The sequence below is a fragment of the Apium graveolens genome, chromosome 3 (genome assembly GCF_009905375.1).
Source record: "Apium graveolens cultivar Ventura chromosome 3, ASM990537v1, whole genome shotgun sequence".
NCBI lineage: Eukaryota > Viridiplantae > Streptophyta > Magnoliopsida > Apiales > Apiaceae > Apium > Apium graveolens.
The window spans coordinates 244,304,688-244,311,963 of record NC_133649.1 but is presented as its reverse complement, the minus strand read 5'-3'; the positions used below and the strand labels follow the sequence as shown (position 1 = coordinate 244,311,963).

At 33.3% G+C, this 7,276-nt stretch overlaps 1 long non-coding RNA gene across 1 annotated transcript; it reads right to left on the bottom strand.

The window, feature by feature from the left end:
- Positions 1–4,614: 4,614 nt before the first annotated feature.
- On the bottom strand, positions 4,615–6,896 carry LOC141713221 (uncharacterized). Its single transcript, XR_012571899.1, has 3 exons — positions 6,202–6,896; positions 5,559–5,663; positions 4,615–4,907 (listed from the first exon to the last, which is right to left on the bottom strand). It is a non-coding gene; the product is annotated as an uncharacterized LOC141713221 (long non-coding RNA).
- Between the last annotated feature and the right edge of the window lie 380 nt (positions 6,897–7,276).

Genomic DNA, 7,276 nt, shown 5'->3' with positions numbered 1-7,276 from the left:
CTACAAGAAGGTTAGTGGGAGCGCAGTAACATTTCTTGTATTGTATGTGGATGACATACTTCTTATAGGAAATGATATACCGATGCTACAATTAGTCAAAGTATGGCTATCAAAGAACTTCACCATGAAGGACTTGGGAGAAGCATCCTATATTCTCGGTATGAAGATCTATAGAGATAGATCTAGAAGAATGATAGGTCTTACCCAGGGTACATACATCCAGAAAGTGCTTAAAAGGTTTAGCATGGAAAACTCCAAAAGAGGTCTCATACCGATGAGCCATGGAGTGTCCCTTTCCGAAAAAATGTCTCATAAGACACCTGAGGAAAGAGAGCGTATGAGTAAGATTCCTTATGCTTCAGCAATAGGATCTATCATGTACGCGATGTTGTATACAAGGCCTGATGATGCTTATTCAATTAGTGTGACGAGCAGATATCAGTCCAATCCAGGTGAAGATCACTGGAAGGCAGTGAAAAACATCCTTAAGTACTTGCGAAGGACTCAGGACATTTTTCTTGTTTTTGGTGGTGAATCTGAGTTGAAAATAGAGGAGATGTCAACGTCGACAGAGTTGACACACATAACAACGTAGCAGACCCACTCACAAAGCCACTTTCTCAGAGTCACTTTGATCGTCATAAAGACAAGATGAGTATTAGATACCAGAGTGATTGGCTTTAGTACAAGTGGGAGATTGAAAGAGATATGTCCTAAGTCCAATCATGTATGAGGATTTAGGAATAACTTTTATATAATCTGTTTTGATTTCATTGATATTAATAAAAGACTTGTTTTTGTTTTTATTGCGGGCTCTATCTATTTAAATGTTTAAATAAGATATACCACATTTTAGAGTAAAACTTTTATGGATTGTAATGAGATCATAATAATGAGACCTAAAAGATGATAACTCTAACCTTAAATAGTTCCTGGTCGTAGGATTACTAACTGGTAATTAATAATCCGCAAAGATCGGTACATACTATGCTTGCTTCATTATAAAGGATGTATGTTCTCATAGACATTTGTGTGGTGACACTATAGCTAGTATGTAGGTGCTTATTATAGAATAAGTTCACTGAACATGACTCACACAGCTGAACAACTGATGGAGTTCACTCACGTGTCAGCAGTTGTTCACATAGTGATAGTTGTACAAGTATCCTTAGACTTGAGGTCATCATAGTCATCTTGTGTACACTGAACTATGCTTTGGTTTAGTTCTTAGTCTCAAGGGACAATTATAAGGGCTCTACTAGGTATAGGAATTTGTACACGAAGATAGTGTATGATCAATAAAGGATCTACCCCTTCCAGTGTAGGAAGAGAATGTTCAATGCTGATCCACTTATGTTAGTTCAGGAATCTCTGGTCAGAGTGAATGAAATTAGAAAGGAGTTTCTAATTTACATTAAATAGAACTAAGCATAGTGAATGGGAAAACAAGTGATTAAATAAGATAGGCTTGACACAAGTTCCATGCCTTGTATTTAATCGTGACATTGCAGGGTAGAAGGAATTAATTGTACGGTAACTATTCACTGAATAAGTTCTTGGTATTCTAAGCAGTGAATTCGTATTATTCGGATAGTCGCAATATGCTGAGAAGTATCCCTCACGATGTAGAATAAATATCATTAATTAATTAATCATATTTAATGAATTAGATAATTTATATAAATAATGATAAAATAGTTTTATTATTATTTATTTCTACTACCGGCTTAATATTGAACCTACAGGGTCACACCATAAAAGAGAATGATTTAATGATGGAGAAATTAATTAATAATGGCTGATAATTATTTATTTATGAAATAAATAATTAATTGGCAAATTTAATAATTGATTAAATGAGATTTAATTGATTATAAATTAATTAAGAAAAAGTTCTTAATATTATTAATTAAGAATTTAATTTCTGGAAATTAAATCAAGTGAGATAATTATTTCTAAAGTGTTTAGAAAAAGGATTAATAATTAAAAGGTGTTTTAATTATTAGTGAAAATAATAAAGGGTTAATAATAATAATATTTTATGGGAAAATTTTCAGCTGAAAATTTTGCTTATAAATATACTATTATAGACCCTATTTTTGCCTAAAACCAAAAAGATTTACAAAACCCTAATTCTCTCCATCTCCTCCTCCTTCATTACATCGTTTTCTTGGTGGATACCGGTGGAGTGCTTCACGCTTGAGGAGCAGCTGCTAAGGATCTCCGTTCATCTTTTTTGGATCGCCATTAAAGACCTCCATCTTTCCATTAACGTAAAGCTTCTTAAGGTAAACATACTGAACTACGAATTAAATATTATTTTTCGCATGGATCCAGCGGAGGGTTTCATTTTTTTTAAGATTTAAATTTACATTTCGTTGCGTTTATGTGCTAAAAACCCTTCAGAGACAATATTTTTTTGGTTTGAGGAATATCCCGATGGAACTTTTACACTAGATAAACATTTACCAAAGCTGATTTTCTCTTTTCTAGACAGAGTATAACAAGCAAGAGATAGATATGTGTGTTTACCAAATTGTTGCGGTTCTAACTCTGCTCATACAGCCATCTCTTACATGGCTAATCTGACTTCCATCCCATCCTTTATATTACCATGTATATTCAACAGTGTCCTGACAACGCTTTTACAAAAAAAAATTCAATATGCATAAAATTAAGACAATGTCTAACCTGCAAGTGTTGCCAATATGGAAGATCCCAAAAAATGGATCTCTTCCTTCAAATACTATTTGGAGTTGGAGTTTTATATATCTTTCCAAGTACAACGTCAATATCTTTAACGCGCTCAAAAATCTCCTCCCCAGTTAAAGGCAAATGAGCTACTCGAGTCTCGATAGTTCTATCAAAAGACTTTTTTCTCCTACGATAAGGGTAAGTAAGGGGAAAAAATGTACGATGACCCATATAGATTCTTTTTGAAATTGTTTAAATGAATATCAATAGTAGAATCTTCACATACTAGATAAGCTTTCGCTCATTTGATTGTGTATCCTGAAAGGTTTCCATATCTAGGAAAATCGCTTATTGTGCAAAAAATCAAGGCACACAAAGTGAAATTTGTCTGACTATATGCATCATATATCGGTTCACCCTGATCCCAAAATACCTTTAGATCTTCAATAAGTGGTTGAAGATAAACATCAATATTATTTCCCGGTTCTTTAGGACCGGGGATTAGCAACGTCAATATGATATACTTCTGTTTCATGCATAACCAAGGAGGCAAGTTATAAATTGTTAGAAGAACTGGCCATGTGCTATGTTGAGAGCTTAGAGTGTGATACTGATTCATGCCATTCGCCCAAAGTCCAAGTCATAGATTTCTAACTTCTCTACCAAATTCTGGAAACTTTCCGTCAATATTCTCCAATCTGGAGAGTCAGCGGGGTGTCTGAGCATCCCATCTACTTTTCTTCCTTTCACATTCCACCTTATCAACTTTGCATCATGAACATTTACAAATAGATGTTTAAATCGTTGCACTATGGGTAAATACCATAAAACCTTGACAGGAGGCCTCTTATTGTCATTAGCAGAAGAATTATTTTTGAGGCATTTGTACGTAGAGGCTCCGCACTTTGGACACATGTCTAGAAGTTTGTTCTCATTACGAAATAAGAAACAATCATTTGGACATGCATGTATCCTCTCTCCATTCATACCTATCGGACATAATATTTTCTTCGCCTCGTACGTAGAAGTAGGAAGCTCATTATCAGGAGGAAGTATGTCTCCAAGAAGTTTTAACAACTCTGTGAAGCTCTTGTCACTCCACCCGTTATTTACCTTTAACTTACACAACTTTAAGGTTGTTGATAACCTAGAGAATGGATATAGAAGCTTTTTAGAATCGTTAACCAAGTTGTCAAGAATTTCTAATTGGTGCCTTAAAATATCTTTGATATCTTAAATCATTTCCTTCACCCTATTAGTGCCCATATCATCTTCTTTCTTATTACGCATATTATCTCGATTAATTTCATAATTCCCATCAAATGTCTTTGTCCCTTTAGAATGTATTCCTTTTCCTTGCCAAATCCACTTTGTATACCCATCCATAAAACCACAACGAAAGAGATGGTCACGTACTATAGCACTAGGTCACGTACTGTAGCACTAAGATACTTTTTAAATTAAAACAATCATCACATGAGCATGTCATCATATCTCCTTCCTTCTTTATATTTTTCTCCGCACAATTAATGAACTTGTCAACTCTATCAACATATTCTTGTGTTGCACGTGATATTTTGTACATCCACTACACCATAAAATGTTTATTATAACATGAAAAAATGTTGGAGCAGCGGGTGAATATGTTACTATAGCCCTATAAAAAGGCTAAGGTAACATTTTTTGAATGATAGTTTTTTCAATGTTGCCTTAGATGTCTAAGGTAACATCTTTCGTCCCTGAGGTAACATCCTTTTTTATGTTACTATAGCATGATATAGCAACAAAAAGAGAGATCTATAGTAACTTAAAATTTATGTTACCTTCGAGGTTTAAAATGTTTAAAAAAAAATGAGACCCACTATTGACCGCACTGAATTTAGTAATTTTAAAAAAGAAAAAACCATACAACCAACACAATTTCAGTGAAGAAATAACAATACAACCAACAATGTCAATAGTCTGTTCTTCTCATGTAATTTTCACCGATACAATACACAATCAAAATACATAAAACTCCTAAATATCATATCCTTGTAGATAAACTTGCCCCGGCCAAATAATTAACAAATTAAAATAAACCAATTGAATTAGTAATTTTGCAGACTAGTTTTAATACTACATGCACCATCTCCTAATGAAATCAAACCTAATCTCTGTAAAGAGTCTCTTGACACGGGAGCTAGCAGTTAAAAAATGATGTTTTGGTGGTTCTGCACAATTTCAAAGACAAAGTTACAAACATGTCTATAAAATATAATATTTTTGATTAAGAGAAAAAAGGGGAAATCTTAAAGTCAGCTTGCAAATTTGGTGGAAGGTTATTAGGTATCTGGTTCACAAGATTATTATTGCTCAAGTCACTACAGTATAATCATATCACCCATCAATATAACTAGACAGACCGTAATTGAATAGGTAATACTCCCTCTGTCCCTTCCAATTGTTTACATTTCTGGGGAAGTGTCCGACACGCATTTTAAGGTGCTTAAAAAGTATAGTTATGTAACTTATTTTTACAATTTTCTTTTTCTGAATAAAAGTTGAATGTTTTAATTTTTATTCAGAAAAACAAAATTGTACAAAAAAAATTACATAACTATACTTTATATGCACATTAAAATGTGTGTCAGACACTCTCTAAAAAATGTAAACAATTGAAAGGGACGGAGGGAGTAATAAATAGGTGGGGTTACGCTATTACAAGGTGGTTAATAATTTCATATTTGTGAGCTGGTAACCCATTGATCCAGTGAGCCCAAGACCTGATAATTTTCTATTTTAAATTAAAAAAAGAAGAAAGATATTAGTTAATATGATCCCAAGACAGGATGCTAATGAACTGAGAGCATAAGATAGCTCACATTTCTGTGACTTTTGAGCCTAAGCAGGAGATGCCTTTCCATGAGTCTCTACAGGGATCACCGCCATTTGCTACACACCTTGTGAGCTGCTGTGGTGAATTCAGACTGGTATACAAGACCACCAGAGTAGAAATTATATACCAAAACATCACATTAAGAGAATACTCATTTCAAACACATTCTTCTCACAAAAGCTTATAGAAAGTGTAAATGCATAGAGTATATCACTTGAATAACTTGTTCTTTGTAGTTAGAAACTTATGAACAATAACATTTACAACAGCAAACTCTGTCAACAAATAGGCGGGCCTTAAAACTTATTCAAAGCTGCAGAGGGGATTAGAAGAAGCATGTAAAGGAAAAAAACATAAGCCAAAACCTCTGTAGAAAGATTCTTTCTTTAAATTTATATATATATCTAAAGGGAACAAACCATCTTGCGGATCTATATCAGATTTGCTATAAGTTAAACCCAAAAGTAGATTAAAAATGGTGAGGAGCAACATCAATGTCTTCATCTCAAGCAAGAAAAAATACAACCTGTATTTTAGCATAAATTAACAACAAAAGTGCACATGACACATTAACACAAACCGTAAATCACAATCTAAACTCCTAATATTATGGGGAAAACAACGAGTACCTTGTAAATCAACAAACGTAACCACGCCCGGTTTCCCCTTTTTCGGAGCAAACACAGGCTTCCCCGGATCCAATATCTTATATAGCTCATTAAAAATCTCCTACACACATAATTCAACCAAATCAAACCATCAATTCCAACGCTATCTTACCAACCTGTGCTCTGTTTACAAATTTTCCCGAGCTAGTTTAGTACCCTGATTCATTTTCAGCAACCATGGACTTTTTAAGCTTATCTTTTACCTACATAAAATTGACAAAATGATTAATTGAAATTTAAGTAAATAAATACCCAAGTGAGAACTCAAAATCAGGAACCCCTAATTTGAAGTCTCGATAAGATCTTAATCCGCAGAAATTGAGAAGAACCGAAGTAGGAGAGTAAAAGAACCCATTTGAAGCGAGGGTGAGAACTAGAGGAGATAACTGAATCTCTAATTAAAAAACACATTTCAACCCATTTGACTGAATCTCTAATACATTATAATTGAAGAACGAATGAGGAAGGAAAAGACCGAAATTAGAATTGAAAGAAGAATAAGAGAGTAATTAGAGATTATTGAGAGGGTAAGAAGAGAATGGGAGAGAGCAATGAGAGAGAGAGAGTGTGTGTCACTAGAGATTGGTAAGAGAGAGCACGGGACTTTGGGTTGAAACTTGAAGTGGGCTGAAAAATCGGGCGGCTTCTTTACCTAAAAAATTGCCGCTCGTAAAAAAATTAAGAGCTCGGTTCAAAGCTTTACATACATTTTTGTGTAGTTAACATTTACGTATTGTAAAAAATAAATATTTAAATTAGGTTTTTAGAAAATAAATATTTACTTTTCTTTGAATTTTTACTTTCACAGACCTAGAGTTTATATTTTCATTTTGAAAAATGATTTGTAGATATTCATAGTAATAGTGGGGGTAAATTTTATTATTTTTATTTTTATTAAGGCATCTTTAAATTGGAAACTTAATTAGTATTTTAAAATTTCTATTTTATTGTTTTTTAATTTATTTATCTAAAAAACATAGGTAGATCATCATGTAATTTACATATTAATTGGTATATTACCTCAAATTTTTGTAAA